Source organism: Odocoileus virginianus, unplaced genomic scaffold (genome assembly GCF_023699985.2).
Source record: "Odocoileus virginianus isolate 20LAN1187 ecotype Illinois unplaced genomic scaffold, Ovbor_1.2 Unplaced_Scaffold_1, whole genome shotgun sequence".
In the NCBI taxonomy this organism is placed as follows: Eukaryota; Metazoa; Chordata; class Mammalia; order Artiodactyla; family Cervidae; genus Odocoileus; species Odocoileus virginianus.
Genome location: NW_027224263.1, coordinates 4,167,125 through 4,185,481, shown reverse-complemented (window position 1 = coordinate 4,185,481; position 18,357 = coordinate 4,167,125). Strand labels below are relative to the sequence as shown.

At 42.3% G+C, this 18,357-nt stretch overlaps 1 protein-coding gene across 9 annotated transcripts in view; it reads right to left on the bottom strand.

The window, feature by feature from the left end:
* Window positions 1-18,357, bottom strand: part of PAK3 (p21 (RAC1) activated kinase 3) — a 288,728-nt gene that overhangs the window by 128,194 nt on the left and 142,177 nt on the right. For 4 of the 9 annotated variants that reach the window (XM_070462200.1, XM_070462203.1, XM_070462201.1 and 1 more), the window contains exon 1: window positions 32-289. The exons of 2 other annotated variants lie outside the window; for them this stretch is intronic. The gene's annotated coding sequence lies outside the window, so the exon portion shown is untranslated. Of the gene's footprint in view, window positions 1-31; window positions 290-18,357 lie in introns of those variants that run through there. 3 more of the 9 variants (XM_020903564.2, XM_070462207.1, XM_070462208.1) reach the window with 2 other exon arrangements.

Genomic DNA, 18,357 nt, shown 5'->3' with positions numbered 1-18,357 from the left:
CGAGCCGGGTGCCATCCATCGCGGGATTTACCTGCCACTGGTCCAGCCACCCCGTCCAGACCTTGCCTCTCCCTCCGAGCGCTCGGGCGGGCTGGCGGGGCTGGGGCGCCGCAGCCCCGCGGCCGCAGCCGCAGCCCGGGCTCGGCCCGCTCCCCACCCCCGTCCCCCGGCTCTCCTCCCGCCCCCGCACACTCGTTCCGGGCAGGACAAAGCTGGAGCCCCCCGCGCGAGACCCCAGACTGTCCGCTGCCACAGCTGCCCGTCCGCGGTCGAGCCCTATTCGGCAACCGCTCCCTCGCCCTGCTCCACTATGACGTCACCCAGGCTCTGCACCGCGCGGAGGCCAATCAGAGAGGGAGCAGAAAACTAAAATCACCCTGAGTGGGCTACTGGGGACCAATCTTTTGTTTCCAGGCAGGAAGCGCCTGGGAGGAAAAAAAATGAAGGGGAGGGAACAGGGAGAGGGAAAGGAAAAGGAGATGGAAACTTCTACACTGTCAGGGTTGTCTAGACAGAGGTGGGGCCTTAGAGAAAGAGATGCACCTGACAGTAGGAGATGAGGGGGTGATTGAGTATAGCTTCTTCAACTGCCCCCCGCAGGAAGACTGGGATTTCAGGTACATTTTCAGGGAGGAAGTCTGTGCAGCTACACAGTCACTCTTTACTGGGGGGAAATGCTATGGATTTGGGACACCACCTGTCAGGCAAGCAGGTTACACTGATGGGAGTCTCCTGAATCCACAGTAAACTGAGAGGCAGATATGGCAAAGTGGGTGCAAAGAGATGACAATCTAGATAGGAAAAACACCCTTCTACACATGAAACACACATTTTAAAAAAGAAAGCACTATACAAAAAGAGAACCATTAATCCACTTCAAATATATAGGTGTACATGTGCTGTGCTGTGCTAAGTCGCTTCAGTTGTGTTGCACTCTTTGAGACCCCAAGGACTGGAATCCCCTGTGTGTGTGTGTGTGTGTGTGTGTATGTGTGCCATTATAATAATAATCGTTAAGATGTGGCTGTCTCTGTACATCCTTTCACTGAAACACTTCATGGCATCACTTGTCTTTAAGAAAAAGTTCAAAATTTTGCCAATGTCAAAAGCCTTCTAAAATCTAACTTCAAATATCATGTTTTGTTATTCCAAAATCTATCCTCCCTAGATTATGTACATTAGATTATGTCAATTAGAGTAATTTGGCTAGGTTATGTAAATTAGAGTAAACCCCAGCAAGAAGCTAGCAAGCTGTCATCAAAAATGACCAAAAGTGCAAAATAATAAGTACATTCAAATTATAATGATGCAAAACATTCCAGCAAAAAAAAAAAAATCAGGGATGAACATAAAATTATAATAGTTGGGTTAAAGAAGTAGAATTATGGGATTTTTCCTCTTCACTTTCAAACTTCTTTTTATAAAGATGTGTGTCTTCACATACTTAAATGGTCAAGATGGGTCTGACCCTCCCCAGTGCACTTTTATCCAATTTTCTCAACATTTATGTAACATCCAGCAATCATTTCAGCATGAAGTCAACAAAAGAAGCTTCAAAGTCAAGAATGAACTAATATATCTGCAAGGGTCCTTTTAGGAAAAGTCACACACCAGGCCCCTAGACTCACCACAGACAACATCTGAGGAACCTGGAGATTGGGGTGACTCTTTGGACTAATTCATTTTATTTTATTTTATTTTATTGGTGGGCATTAACTTCCTTTCAGTTTTAATTGGAGGATAATTGCTTTACAATGTTGTGTTGGTTTCTGCCATACATCAACATGAATCAGTCATAGGTATACACATGTCCCCTCCCTCTTAAACCTCCCTCCCACCTCCCATCCCATGGACTGAAGTGAAGTGAAGTGAAGTCCCTCAGTCGTGTCCAACTCTTTGCGACCCCGTGGACTGTAGCCTACCAGGCTCCTCTGTCCATGGGATTCTCCAGGCAAGAATAACGGTGAAAGGGTGATAGCCTATATCATTCTTTTTTTTTTTCCTATATCATTCTTGATACCATAAAGCAGTCTTTACTGCTGTTGGGGTTTGTTCTCCAGGAATATAGGATAATTGCATGGAACCTTGCAGGGAAACTGAAATGTCTTAGAAGATTTCATGTGTTCATCAACTCCCACTGGCCCCTGCTCGATTCCCCCAAGTTCATTGATTTAAGGATACAAAAACATTACCATAATAACCTCTTGGCGTGTGCATCCTGCCTCCTAGGTTACATACCACTGTCATATTTCCTCATGTGCATCCTGCCTATTAGGTTACATACTAAACTTTCATATCTCCTCATGTGATCCTCACAACAACGACAACAGTGTACTGTGGCAATTATTATGATCTGCTTTTCACAGATGAGTGAATGGAGATCCAAGGGTTGAAAGTAAGATCAATCTCTCTGTTCAATGCCTCAGAGAGATGGTCCTAGAAACCAGGTCTCCCACTGTCAGTTCTGTTCTTTCTACCACCCTACATGGCAACTTCAATTGTATTTTTCCTTTGGTTCCCACCAACCCGACCAGCCCTTTGACTCTCGTGAGAAGTGAGACACTCTGGGATAGGGCTTGTAGCAACAGACATAAACTGAGTATCTTCAAACTGTCTCAGCCAAATCCCAACTAAAGGGAACATTATTGTTGTTGTTGTTTAGTCACTAAGTCATGTCTGACTCTTTTGCAACCCCATGGACTGTAGCCCACCAGGCTCCTCTGTCCATGGGATTTCCCAGGCAAGAATACTGGAGTGAGTTGCCATTTCCTTCTCCAGGGGATCTTCCCAACCCAGGGATTGAACCTGGGTCTCCTGCATTGGCAGGCAGATTCTTTACCACTGAGCCACCAGGGAAGCCCAAGGGGAACATTGCCCACTCTCATATACCATTGATGGCAGTGTAAAATGGCACAGCCTTTTGGAGGGGAAGTTGGCAATACTTACGAAATTTTTACTGCATAAGCTACTTGATCGAGCAATTTCAACTCAAGGAATTTGCCCATAGATATACTCATAAAAACATGCCAAAATATGTTCAGGTATGTTTAATGCTGAATCTTATGAGAGAATGAAAAAATTTAGCATAAAGGACAACCTAAATGATCCTTATAAGGGAACTGTTAAAGAAATCACAGTACATATGTCACAGTATATACTGAGTAAAAAAAAGTTGTAGAACTTGTACTATTATTTTATTTTTGTTTAAAAAATTGTGTGCATGTGTTTAAGTTGGAATTATATACACCAAACCACGCTTCCCTGGTGGCTCAGCAGTAAAGAATCCACTCTCAGGTCAGGAGATTCCTGCCTGCCAATGCAGGAGATGTAAGAGATGTGGGTTTGATCCCTGGGTTGGGAAGATCCCCTAGAGGAGGGCATGGCAACCCACTCCAGTATTCTTGCCTGGAGAATCCCATGGACAGAGGAGCCTGGTGGGCTGCAGTCCATAGGGTTGCAAAGAGTTGGACACAACTGAAGCAACTGAGCACATACACACCAAACTGCTAATAGGGTTAACTGGGAAGTAAAAGGGTGGGAAGGAAGGCACATGGGTGTGTGTGTGTGTGTGTGTGTGTGTGTGTGTGTGTTGTGGGGGAATGGTGTGCTCTTTATATGCTTCTGCATTGCTTATACATTTTTTTAAATACACAGTATTTTGTATGTAAGAAACATTAAAAGGGGGAAATATAGCTTACTTCAGATTAGGAAGAAACAAAAGAAACATTAAAAGGGGGAAATATAGCTCCAGCTGTCCTGTAGAAGGAAATGTGCTGGGTAGCCTGTTGAGCAGAGGTCTCATCCGACATTGCTTAAAACCAGAGGCTAGGGAAAGAGGGAAGCCCATGGCTAGGAAAACACCATTCATGTGGGTCTTAAGAGTTCTTGACAGGGCATCAAGAGACCCAGATTCTAGTCTAGCCTGTGGCCAGGATACCTTGGGAAAGACAAATTTCCCTCAGCTTGAGATTTCTCCATTGTGAAACTTGGCCTGCCTATTTCCCTGGACTCTTGTATGGAGTTGTCATTGCTTTTTACTCACTAAGTTGCGTCCGACTCTTTTGTGAACCCATGGACTGTAGCCTGCCAGGCTCCTCTGTCCATGGAATTCTCCAGACAAGAATACTGGAGTAGGTTGCCATGCCCTCCTCCAGGGGATCTTCCCAACCCAGGGATCAAACCTGCGCCTCCTGCATTGGCAGATGGTTCTTTATCAGTGAGCCACCAGGGAAATCCAATGGCTAATGGAACAGGAGTGGTTTTAACAGGTTTTAGAGCTACAGGCCTCCTTAATAGACTTGATGAGTCCCCACTTACATATACTCCCTGTATGGTGGGACCTTGGGACTTGGGGGTATCTCTCCTCACCTTCCCTCGCTATAATTAGCGTCTGTTAAAGACCTGCCCTATAACAATCTACAAGCTTTCAGAAGCCCACAGCCTCTGCCCTCCTCCCCTCCACTAGGGAGTTAGTGAAGGAAAAGCAGAAGACAATTAAATGCAGGTGGATGTGGATGAATTAATATGAGAATTAGGAAGTTCCTCTCCTCTGACTTGGTTTTAATTAGCCCCACTTCCATGGTCCTACATATCAAACCACATGATTTAATTGAGCTGATGCTCTGTTTGATTTTGTTCCTAAGTGGATCACATTATACGTTCCTTCCCCACACTGCCGTCCAAACCTAAGTCAAACTGCAGAGTAAACTGAATCTGGAAAGTTGGTTTCATTGCTCTTTCCATTTTACTAGGGGAAAAGAGAGAGAATGAGAAAGTGGAGGACAAAATCTAGGGGACAAAGAACCAAGGGGAGAAATAGAAAACCAAATCTTATTATTATTTTTGTGTGTGTGGACTGGCTGGACTATGATGTCATGCTTTCTCAGCTTACCTGTGATTGGCTGCTCAGTTCAGCATCTGCTGAGAGCTAAAGGATGATTATTTGCCAGAGATACAGACCTTTCAGGGAAGCTTTGAATCATTGCTGGTTGTCGTGACAACCTGGGCAGTGTCTGCTCCTGATAACCACATAATGAGGTTGTCAGGAACAGAAGTGGCCCTGTCCCCACATTCAACCTTCCCTTGTGAGCAATAGCAAAGTGGTGAGCAATAGAACTTTTCTCTTGGGAGGTGAAGGGAAAAGAAAAATCACCAACAGGCATAGTGGAGATCCCCTCAGACAATGTACATCAGCCCAATCCTGGAGAAAAATCTCCTTGAGGAGCTCCTCACCTACCATTGGCAAGTTCCCACCTAAACCATTATATCCACTACAAATTCAGTGACCTGACGAACAGGTGGTGGAAGGGTGAAGCCTATCTCTGCAAGCATGCAGAGAAGCTGAACAGAGGGCAGTGTGAGTGGAATATTAAACTGATATAGGCAAGGTGCATTACCTCTCTTCAAAAGATACCATCATGGTGTGGTCAAAGGTCAATGGAGGGCATGTGTCAAAGATGGCAGGGCATGGCCATATCTGGTCACCAAAGCCAGACACAAAGGGAGCTTGAGGAGGATGAGTTATGTGCTTCTCTTCCTGATGCTTTCATTTCCCTGGAGGTCAACACCTCTCTCTACACTATCTTAGGGCTCCAGGTGTTCATGAGAGGGAATATCAACTGCATCTCTGTGACACATTCTACATGCAAATCTAATTTTATTAGCACCTACTAAGGACAGGGCACACAGTTAGGTGCTACAGATACTACACAGTTGAACTAAACTTGGACTGTCTCCTCAAGGAACTTGGGATCTAGTTGGGGAGAAAAAATACAAACCCAAGTAACTAGGATACAAGAGAGGTGTAGTAAGTATCCCAAGGAAAATCCAAAGTCTTAGATTTCAGAAAGAGGAGAATTACACCCAGACAGTTACACTCCAGTTCCAGCCCATCTTTCCAGGTTATTCTCCCACCTGTCCTCCCTTATACTCCAAGCGTCAGCTCCATCAAACCAATATCTGTTTCCCTGATATGCCTTGACTTTCATACTTCTGTGCCTTTCCTCCTGCTCTTTCCTTTGCCTATCATAGCTTTCTCTCTCTTTTCCCTGCGTGTGTGTGTGTGTGTGTGTCACTCAGTTGTGTCTGACTCTTTGAGGCCCTGTGGACTGTAGCTCGCCAGGCTCCTCTGTCCACAGAATTTTCCAGACAAGAATTTCCTACTCCAGTGGGTTCCCCACCCAGGGATCAAACCCGGGTCTCCCACATTGCAGGTGCATTCTTTACCAGCTGAGCCACCAGGGAAGTCCCTTCTTTCCCTACACGGTGATAGTTAATGCATATTTCCAAACCCTACTCAAATAACATCTCCATTGATGTACAAACTGTTCTGATGTTTATAATCCACTGTTATTTGTACCTGGTAGACATGGATGTGGACTGACACCACTGCTGGGTACCATATTCCAATTCAGCGACATACAACAGAACGTTGATACAACCAATTTTGGATTATTTGGGGGGAAGAGAATAAAGTCTTAAAACGTCTTATTAAGATGATCAACAGAAACCTGTTCTGCTACATACCTTCTATAACTTTTAAATTTTGAGAAATTGCAGAAATAGTACAGAGGGTTCCCAGGTATCCTTCAATGAGTTTCCCCCAATGTTTTGATACATCATATTATGTTACTTTACACAGCCACATTACCTTGTCAAAACCTGTGAAATTGACATTGATACAGTACTACTAACTGAAATACAAGCCTTTTTCAGAATTCGCCAGTTTTACATGCACTCTCTCATTAGATAATATACCAACTCGGTTGAAAAGCAGCAAAACTATTCATGGTAGATATGAATGTCAACTTTTCCCCCCTCAGGCCCATCCCCTCTGAAAAAAGGCCAAAATCTCAAGAGTCAAAACTTGCTTGGGACTGAAAGAGAGAAAAATCAGCTTGGACTAAGGAAAAACAGCCCTGCCATTCACTAGGCTGGGAGGACAGACAAAGGAACTCAAGCTGCAAAGTTAGCAGAAAACACAGTTTCTCCCAAGGTTACATAGTGCCTGTAAAATGCCATAATGACCTCCATCTTCTTTGAGTGACTACCACTATTGATACTGTCTTGCCAGTGATGGCTCAGACCCACTTTGCTATTCTCATGTATTACTAGGAATACCAATTACTAAGCCACCCTTGCCTCATGACAGTACCCAATTCCTACTCAACCCCTCTTCTCCTGATCCTGTCTCAGGAACTGCAATCAATCCAGAAATCATCCCTGCTTCCTTAGACCCTCCTCAGCATCCTTCAAAAGATGTTCCCTCCTCCTCCTCTTTTCAAGAGTGGTACCCTACAGTTCCTCTGGAAGGCATTTCCTCAATGCATATTGACTTTGTCCAACTGTATTTGACAGTCCAAAACATTTGACTTTGTACAACTACAGTCTTGTCTCTGGTAGCCTTTTGCTTATTAAGTTTTAACATAAATAATGCAACAACCAACCTATGGCTATCCGGAAGGCCCCGTGAATTATCAAGAGTTAACCATATTTCCTTGAATCTACCTAGAGTCACACACTATACCTAAAACTGAGATTTACATAGTAGGTACCTAATAGATTTTCACTGAGTGGATGTGGGGTTGCCATATATCAGATTTGTTGGAATGGTACCGGATCCAGGGAAAATAGCCCAGAGAAACAGTATTGTATAGAAGTTCAACGTGCAGACTCTGAAATTAATCTGCTGATATTCAAACTCTAGATTCACTAGATAACAGCTCTGAGACTCTGGCAACTTATTGAGCCTTTCTGAGCCTCCTCCTTGTTAGGGTAACTGGGAAGATTAAATATAGATTAAATGCCTATAAAGTGGGAAAGCTTTAGGGCAGTAGGTCCCAATTTGCTGCACTTGGACTCACTTGGTGATCAGTATAAAATGCCAGTGCCTGACCCCTGCCCAGAGATTCTGATTTAATTTGTATGGCATGAATCTGGGTATTGAGGTTTTTAAAAAAATCTTACACGATACTCTCCTCTAATTCAAATGGGTCCTAAAATTTGGGAAGCACTAGAGTTGGGGTTTCATTACTTAAGGATTAACCTTCCTCCTTAATTAGTGGGTAACATCTAGCCATCTCTCTCTCAGGGCCAGGAAGTCGAACTGGAGAACTTTCCCAAAGGGCAGGCATTTAAGTTTGATTCTCCCTCAGGCTTTATATTGCTTTTTCCAGCAATCCCCATGTCAACTACCAGATGATTTGTTCGACCTGGAAAGAAAAAACACAGCCCTTTCCTTCCATGTGCAGAACAAAGTGATGAAGACTCTGAATATCTGAGTAAAATTGCAGCTGTATTCATCTTTCCTTCTTTCCCCTTCCCAAATACAGCTCAGTCACACTTCAAATTAAGTGATCTCAAGAGTGGATTTAAAAACCAAGTTAAATATGTGCACTCAGGATTGGCTGGCCATCTTGGAGGTGGCTAATAGATCCAAATATCACTGTGCTGCTGTTCCAGATAGTTATCCACCTGTTGAGCCTCATAATCAATCCTTATTTTGTTATAATCCAGGAACTGATTACATTCAATGTTCTCTGTGTTCACTTGATTGGTCACTTGTCGGGGGAGGGGATATCCGCAACGGCTTGCCCCTCTCTCCTTTTAATCAACCAAGTCAATATATTCTGTACCCAGTAAATAATAAATATGAATTAACTGATGAGTTTTAAAGGTCATTTAAAAATCAAAGTTGAAAATATGTTCGTGCTGAGTTTTTACGAGTGGTTCACCCGCTCGCCTCTTTATTCATCCCTGCAGCTAATATGGAAAACTGAACGAATTCTGACCTGCCAGGTTCAAGTTTACTGCCAAAAAGGAAAGGGGGTAGGTTGCTAGGCAAATTAATACTATAAACCCAGGAAAGTGACAGCCTACTAGGGGAGTATGCTAACACGCAGGTTTTAAGCGCCACTCTGACTGCACTTTGCATTCAAATGACCAATATGCTAATTACAGTCCTTATCTGTTTGTTAAAGGCCTTTAAGAGGCTCCGCAGTTCAGAGGACAGACCCCAGCCAGCAGTTTGACTGCAGGCAGGTTTGTGGAAATAATCACATGGCATTTCTTTCAACATATTTTCAAATTCGAGTTTCTTACAAATCGAGATTGGCCTTTTCCCCATTCAGAGAATTAGTGAGGCTTAACTGTGTTCACCGTGGTGCCGGCCCCCACAAACCCCTGTAACAAAGGTTCTGACTCCTACTTGAGCACCATCGGTTGGGGCAAATTTCCATGGTAATTTGCTGGTTCTCTTTTGAAAGACATGCAGTGTCTTTGTAAACGGGAGGAGGGTGTACTTTCCCAGTAATCTTGGGATCGTCTTTGACCCTTTTTAATTTCACCATCCATGTAAGGCCAGAAAGAACTCTTAACCAGGCTTTTTGTGATTTCAAAAGCCCACACCCCCTCATTCCTTTCTTAAGGGAGAGAGGCAGACAGAGAGCATCATTCTCCCCCCAACTCTGGTTGAAATCATGAGACATTTATCAGAGCTACATTGGGGGTGGGGGTGCTGAGGATTTATCACCTTCCTCTCACCCAGGCTCTATTTGGATTTTCCTTGGTGGACGGGGGTGATGGGGAAAGTATCCCGTTCTAGTTATACCACACAGTCTTCAAATTCCTGAGATTTTTAGTAAATGCTAAATGATCTAGAATTTCCATAACAGAAGCCTCAAATACTAAATCTATTTTTTTAACTGTATTTCACTTTTTTATAAAAAGCCCATCCCACACACACAACACACACATGTTGACATCGGGGTCATCTCTCTACAGTTTAAGACAATAATCCACGGACATAACAGGACTGTCCTAAACAAAACTATAAATTATTCTTAATATACTGTAATCAAGATCACCAAGAAAAATATCAGCAGTCCCAGATATGCAGATGATACCACTCTAATGGTAGAAAGTGAAGAGGAACTAAAGAGTCTCTTGATGAAGGAGAAAGAGGAGAGTGAAAAAGCTGGATTAAAACTCAACATTCAAAAAACTAAGATCATGGCATCCAGTCTCATCACTTCAAGGCAAATATATGGGGAAACAGAGGAAACAGTGACAGATTTTATTTTAGGGGGCTCCAAAATCACTGCAGACAGTGACTGCAGCCATGAAATTAAAAGACGCTTGTTCCTTGGAAGGAAAGCTATGACAAACCTGTGTTGCATTGTGTCTATGCTTAATCATGTCTGACTCTTTGAGACCTACACAACATATTAAAAAGCAGAGACATAACTTTGCCAACAAATGTCCATATAGTCAAAGCTATGGTTTTTCCAGTAGTCATGTATGGATGTGAAAGTTGGACCATAAAGAAGGCTGAGCACCAAAAAATTGATGCTTTCAAATTGTGGTCCTGGTCCCTTGGACTGCAAGAAGATCAAACCAGTCAACGCTAAAGGAAATCAACCCTGAATATTCATCAGAAAGACTGATGCTGAAGCTGAAGCTCCAATACTTTGGCCACCTGATGTGAAGAGCTGACTCACTGGAAAGATTGAAGGCAAAAGAAGAGGGTGGCAGAGGATGAGATGGTTGGATGGCATCACTGACTCAATGGACATGAGTTTGAGCAAACTCAGGGAGATAGTGAAGGACAGGAAAGCTTGGTGTGCTGCAGTCCACGGGGTTGCAAAGAGTTGCACGTGACTTAGTCACTGAATGTGGGAGACCCCAGTTTGATTCCTGGGTTGGGAAGATCTGCTGGAGAAGGGATAGGCTACCCACTCTAGTATTCTTGGGCTTCCCTTGTGGCTCAGCTGGTAAAGAATCCGCCTGCAATGCAGGAGACCTGAGTTCAATCCCTGGGTTGGGAAGATCTCCTGGAGAAGGGAAGGGCAACCCACTCCAGTATTCTGGCCTGGAGAATTCCATGGACTGTATAGTCCATGGAGTCGCAAAGAGTCAGACACGACTGAGCAACTTTCACTTCACTTCACTTCACTAGTGACTGAACAACAACAAAGTCGTTTCCCTTCCTGTATTCCATTCTTCCTTTCAATGTCTTCTCCCAGCTACCTAGAGACCCAAAGAGCTAAGGTAGCTGCTTGTTTCCTTACTTGGTTTGGGTAAAAGAAATCTGATTGAGTTCTTCTCAGTACAGTCCTAGACATTTCATGGATTGCATCCTTTAGATATCTTCATTTAGAAATGAATTGCACAAGTGAAAATGTAGAAGCTGCTACAGGTTTAGGGGGAGAGGATGAGAAAAGGAATTTTTTTGGTAGAGAAAAAGAACCTACTGAAGAGACCATCCCACAGCCAAGTTTGGTTCTGATGGGGTCAAGGGTTCTCAGTCATCAGAACTCCATGATGTCAAAGAGAGATTTCTGCATTTATACAGGCAAGGAAGACTTGTCATCAACTCTAAGAAACTTCCAAACAAAAACAGGGCTTTCGGTCAGAGAGAAATTCAAAACGCATCTCAGTGCTGATGACCCTCAGCTTTCTGGTTAATTGCAACTTGACCATACTAGGAGTCAAGGCTAGTTCCCGTCTCAAGAACATCCATCTTTATTGCTGATCATCTTTCTGCATTCTGATTTAGAAGGGCGGGAGGTGATAGTGGGGTTGGGACACATTCTCATGGGTATTTTAACAGACCCTTGAGATAACATGGATTAAAACAGACTGGTGAAATTGAAAAGCCATTTTCTGGTCTGAGGGTTTTTATTGGCTACAATACACTGCTTTAAAATAACATCTTCATTTGTTATTTTAAAATAACATCTTCATTTTTAAACACAAATTCTCTTGTTTAAAAAATGACATTTACAAATAATTCAGCACTTGAAGATAAGCTGGATGCTTTATGCAACTTTTGGAAAACCTGCTTGTACTGAAAAACAAAAACAATAAGCAAGTACATTTTCCTCTAAGTAGATACTCTCCCATTTTCAATGATTTTTGAGCCCAAAGCTCTTTCTACACTAGCCAAGACAAATGGACTAGGCCATTTACCCAATAGGTCATTTGCAAAGCACCTAGGGAAAAGGGTAGTTGTTTTTCAAATAATTTACTGTGCCAAAACATGCAAAAGAGGCACAAAAACAAAGCAAAATAAAACCTCACACATTCCATTGGTTTAGTGATAGTATAGTTTCAAAGTTTCTGAATCTAAAAGGTAAATATTGTCACTCTGCTTATTTAACTTATATGCAGAGTACATCATGTGAAATTAGGAACTGTATGAATCATGACCTGGAATCAAGATTGCCAGGAGAAATATCAACAACCTCAGATATGCAGATGATACCACTCTAAGGCAGAAAGCAAAGAGGAACTAAAGAGCCTCTTGATGAGGGTGAAAGAGGAGAGTAAAAAAGCTGGCTCAAAACTCAACATTAAAAAAAGAAGATCATGGCATCTGGTCCCATCACTTTATGGCAAACAGATGGGGAAAAAGTGGAAGCAGTGACAGATTTTATTTTCTTGGGCTCCAAAATCACTGCAGATGTGACTGTAGCCATGAAATTAAAAGACACTTGCTCCTTGGAAGAAAAACTATGACAAACCTAGACAGCATATTAAAAAGCAGAGATATCACTTTGCTGACAAAGGTCCATATAGTCAAAGCTATGGTTTTTCCAGTAGTCATGTATGGATGTGAGAGTTGGACCATAAAGAAGGCTGACTGCCAAAAAATTGATGCTTTAGAACTGTGGTGCTGGAGAAGATTCTTGAGAGTCCCTTGGACTGCAAGGAGATCAAACTAGTCATCCTAAAGGAAATCAACCTGAATATTCATTGAAAGGACTGATGCTGAAGCTGAAGCTCCAGTACTCTGGCCACCTGATGTGAAGAGCCGACTCATTGGAAAAGACCTTGATGCTGGGAAAGATCAAGGGCAGGAGGAGAAGGGGGTGACAAAGGATGAGATGGTTGGATGGCATCACCGACTCAATGGACATAAGTTTGAGCAAGCTCTGGGAGATGGTGAAGGACAGGGAAGCCTGGCATGCTGTAGTCCATGGACTTGCAAAAAGTTGGATACAACTAAAGTGATTGAACAATAAATAAATTACAGAAAGGCTTACAGGCTCAAGGATTCAGCTACTGGGCCAGGTGTTTTGAAACCACCCTGGATGTGAACCATCCACAAACTAGATACCAGAGCTTATCATTTACTCTGCTCAATTAGAAAATAACTGTGCCATCCATCCACATCACAGAAAGGGAGGCTGATCCCAAGGAAGCTTCCTAGAGAAGATGCTGATATCTGCTGCAGAGCCTGAGCTCAGGATGGAGCATGAAAATCCCTAAGGAAGACACAGAGGGAAAGCAGTCCATGTTTAAAAGCTGCTTCATAATTGGAGCTAAACTATTTACAATCTATGATTAGTTTTATGTCAATTCATTTCATTTCATTTAACAGTCACTACTTCTCTTCAATAGCACAGAGAAGAGAAAATTAATTGAATACAGTGAATCAGTAACCTCTTGTACATATTATTTTATACGCAGTGGAGTGAGGTGGCTCTCAGCTAGCTTTCCCCCAAAATCAAGGCCGACAGGCCAGTCCCTGCCCTCTGGATGCTCACAAAGACAGATAATCCAGGAAGGAATAGAAATGTGTGTGCACTTGTGAATATTTCATGAACACATCTGAATGGACCAGCCAGTCAGCTCTCCAGCATACTTTGAGGTTTGTGAATGTTATATTTCAAGACACCCAAATTAATTGTTGACACAAGATTAATCAGGATGGGTACATCTGCAATGAAAAAGATAAAAATGATTTTGAAGTTGCCTTTATTCATGTCATGGGTAAAAGAAGTGACTGTTTAGATATGAAATAAATAAGACTGATGCTTAATGGCTTTGCCAAATATCTAGAAGTGTGCAGTATTGGAGAACCAAGTGAATGGCATGTTGTATAAGGAAAACAGTTTGGTGCAGGCAGTGGGTAAAGCATGGGGCAATGATAGATACCGCCTGGGTGGAGAAGTCCTCCTTTGCTCACTGTCAAGAGCATGGCAATGCACTTCCAGAAAAATCAGAGGTGAAGTTTTATGTGCAACAGTTTATCAAAGAGGCCAAGAATTGGCTGTGATAAAAACAGAGGAAGAAAGAAGGATGTAAACAAGGATAAAATTCATCACTTAAGATGTTAGAGAGTATGGAGTGTGGCAAAGGAAAGAGGGAAGGTGCCACTTAAAACAGAGGTTAAAGAGAACAGAAAGGGTTCATGCTAATAAATCAGGTGAAAGAGAAAGAGACCAAAGACTAGTGCTGAAACAAGCAAGAGAGAAATGGAATAATAATGACTCAAGCTTACAAGAGTGGAGCCTTTTTAAAAGTCAGCTTGCAGACAAATGAATAAACTAATTTAGGCAAGCAGCAAGTCATGGAAACCTCATAAATATAGCCATCAACCAGAATGAGGTAAGGGACTACTTAAGCAATGTGAGCCAACTCACTCTGAGCCAGCATCTATGATACATAAAATCGTATGAAGGAAAAGACTGGTTACACTTTCTGTGCTGTATTTGGGTTTATGGGAAAGGAATGTCAAAAGCCACAAGAAAAGCAAATAGGAAGACTTCCTTCATTTGAGCCCACCAAATTTAGTTTTGTGATAATCCCAGACCTAGGGTGAAATAAAGTTACCTTTTGCATTTCCTACCAAAAAACTTTGCTAAGTAAATTACTAGTGTTCATATCAGATTGTTTGGGCAAAGATCACTTCTTTTCATTATTTCTGTGGCATTAATTTGTAGATCTATGTCTTAATTATCAACATGTCTCATTCATGCAATGTGCAATCTTTTTTTAATTAACACTTTTTATATATCAGGAAGTATGACAGGCATTAAGGAAACAAAATATAACTACATGCATATTCCTGCTCTCAAGAACCTCATACTCAGAGATCAGAAATGGAGGAAGGAAATTGGAGGCTGAAAGTCTCCATTTAAACATCATTATACAAAAAAAATATTATGCAGATTCTTTTCTGATTTCAGTTGTTACATAACATTGAGCAGTGTTTTCTGTGCTATACAGTAAGTCTCTGTTTGCTTTCCATTTTAAATACAGCAGTGTGTATAAGAATTTGAAAAAGAATAGATACATGTATATGTATAACTGAATCACTTTACTGTACACCTGAAACTAACACAACATTGTTAATGTAGATACTTAATGTATGTTAAGAAGGCTGAGCAACAAAGAATTGATGCTTTCAAACTATGGTGCTGGAAAAGACTCTTGAGAGTCCCTTGGACTGCAAAGAGATCAAACCAGTCAATCCTAAAGGAAATCAACCCTGAATATTCATTGGAAAGACTGATGCTGAAGCTGAAGCTCCAATACTTTGGCCACCTGATGCAAAGAGCTGACTCATTGGAAAAGACCCTGATGCTAGGAAAGATTGAAGGCAGGAGGAGAAGGGGAAGACAGAGGATGAGATGACTGGATGGCATCACCAACTCAATGGACATGAGTTTGAGCAAGCTCTGGGAGATGGTGAAGGACAGGGAAGTCTGGCATGCTGCAGTCCATGGAGTCTGCAAAGAGTTCAGACACGACTGAGTGACTGAACAACAAAATGTTATGTTAATGTGTAGATACTTCAATATAAAATAAAATCTTAAAATAAAATAAAAATAAAAATCATTAAAGGATATCTACTGTATGTCACAAAAAGTGCTGTATACTTGATATATGTAACCTGCATTTCCACAAGTACATGGGTGACAAATGAATTTGCTGTAATAGTAATAACTCAAGTAAAACTTGCTTCTTCTTGGCACAGCGGAGAACAACAAAGAATCTTTTCTTTTTGTCCTTTTTTGCCCCAACCTATTACTGTTGGCTTTCCCTTCCTCCAAACTCACCTCCCGCAGGCAAATGGAGCACCTAAACCTCAGAAAGAACCTACCAGAATCAGCCCCTCTGTCCTCATCCCACCCGAAGGTCTTCTTAAGAGTCAAAAACTTCCCAAGATCCACTTGGTGTCTACATAAAGCTTAGCTATCTAATACCCAGGACACTCCAGAAGACATTTTGAACCTTTATAAACCATTGGGTCTCAAGCTTCTCCAGACCATACCTGACCTTAATTACACATGAGATCACATACATTTTAGTATGTCACATGGCACTGATGTATGTCCTCCACCTGCTCAGTTCTCCTTACTGTTTCCCAAGTTACTTCTGAGAATCTTCAAGAACAGTTCTTTCCTGTTATTCTTCTACTCCCTCTCTCCTCACAAAAGGTCAACTGCCAATAAATGAATTGAACAAATGTTCTTTAGGTACCATGTACCAGGCACTGGCCCAGTTGCTTGGAGCATGACAGAGACATTTCTTTTCTAATGAGAGACCGTCAGGACCCAGTGCTGGAGGGCGCCTCAGGCTGTGAGAACATGGAGGACCCGGTTGGGGGTGGGTATGGATTCCCGGGCACTCACAGCTGCAATTCCGCAAAGGCCCACGAACAATGCCACCCTCCCTTCAGGAAGCTTTGGCTGAAGCCACCGATGGGTCTCCCCAGAAAGGTAGAAATGCCCCCTCACTTTCCTGTGACACACTTTGTCACCTGGACCCTAAAACTACATTGCGTCTACCCTATGAGGCCCGGTGGAGAAAAGGACCTTCAGCTTCTTCCTGCAGCAACACCGCCTCATCAGAGCCCTCACCACCCTGCCTCACACTTTCCAACTCTGTTCCCCTGCCTAGAGACCAGCACCATCATATCCTACCCGATGGCTCCTCCACCCCACAGCCTGAGGTGTCCGAAGGTCCTTCTCACAGAGCTCTTTCTTTTTCCTCAGATTATCTCAAGCAAATAGACATCCGGCGGCGGTCTTCACACACTCAGATGTGTCTGAATCTCAATTTAGGGTCAGCAGCAGGACCTCTGCTACTCACAATGTACTTCACACATAACCCTTCAAATAATCTTATGAGGTCAGGTACAATTCTTCAGTCCATGATCAATAACTCCCAATTCCAGAAAGCTCTGAAAGCCAGTTTTTTTTTTTAATAAGTTTTCCGACGAAGTTTATATGGTGACAAAACCGTTGAGGCTCTCTCTATAAATATGCATATGTTTCCTTGCAGAAATATTGATGTGATTGATTGCTGGGTTCTGCAGTAGTAGTTTTAAAATAAAAAGAAAATAGTGAATTATGAAACTTATCTGGCCCCTAGGCTTTTAGATAAGGGGTTGCAAAACTATTTCTGTACCACTTTGATAGATAAGGAAACTGGCATTCAGGGACTTGGGCAAGGTTGCAGAGCTAGCAAATGGTGAAGCCTCGTAGAGAATCAATGTCTTTCTGACTCCTAACCCTTTGCAATGTCCACTTTGGCTGGGAATGGGTGTATGGGTGGATGTTGCAAATAAAGGAAGGTTGAGACCAAGTAATCAAAGCACTTCTCAAAAATCTACCTTGCAAAATTGTGTCTTTGTTAGTTAACCACCTTGGTAGTATCATTTGTCACAATTCCATCCTCAAAAGAAATTATTTTCTGACAGTACATTTTAGTACTGCTTTTAGAAATGACAGATGGTTAATGAGGAACTCAGAAAGATGATCCATTTCTAAAGGATTCCATGGTGTTTATCACTCTACTCTCTAGCAGAGACATGTGGATTTGCAGTAGAAAATTTGAACAGTACCATTTGCTCAAGATAAACTATCTATGTGACCAAATAAGCCATGCTCCAGCAATGTGACAGAGTCATGGTATAGTTGCAGCACTCTAATAACCATATTCATAAGAGGTGCTAGTTTTGAGAAACTACTAGAGATAAGAAACACTGCCATATAGTTTATATAATTTTATTTCATAATCTTACAACAATCCTGAAAGTAGTTAGAGACTGTGATGATGATGATGATGATGATGATAACAATGTGCTAAATCTTTACAGTGTGGTAGGCACTGTGTGGGCTAAATTATTTTATTTCTTTTTATTGGAGGATACTTGCTTTACGGGTTTCCCAGGTGGTGCTAGTGGTAAAGAACCCACCTGCCAATGCAGGAGACACAAGAGATACTACATTTGATGCCTGGGTCGGAAAGATCTCCTGGAGGAAGGCATGGTGACCCACTCCTATATTCTTGCTTGAAGAATCCTATGGACAGAGAAGCCTGGCAGGCTATAGTCCATAGGGGTTGCAAAGAGTCGGACATGACTGAAGCAACTTGGCACACATGCAATTGCTTTGCAATGTTGTAGTGGTCTCTGCCATTCATCAACACAAATCAGTCATAATTATACATATATCCCCTCCCTCTCGAGCCTCCCCCACATCATTCCACCCCTCTAAGTCATCACAGAATGCCAGGCTGGGCTCCCAGTGTTATACAGAAGCTTCTGGCAAGCTATCTATTTTA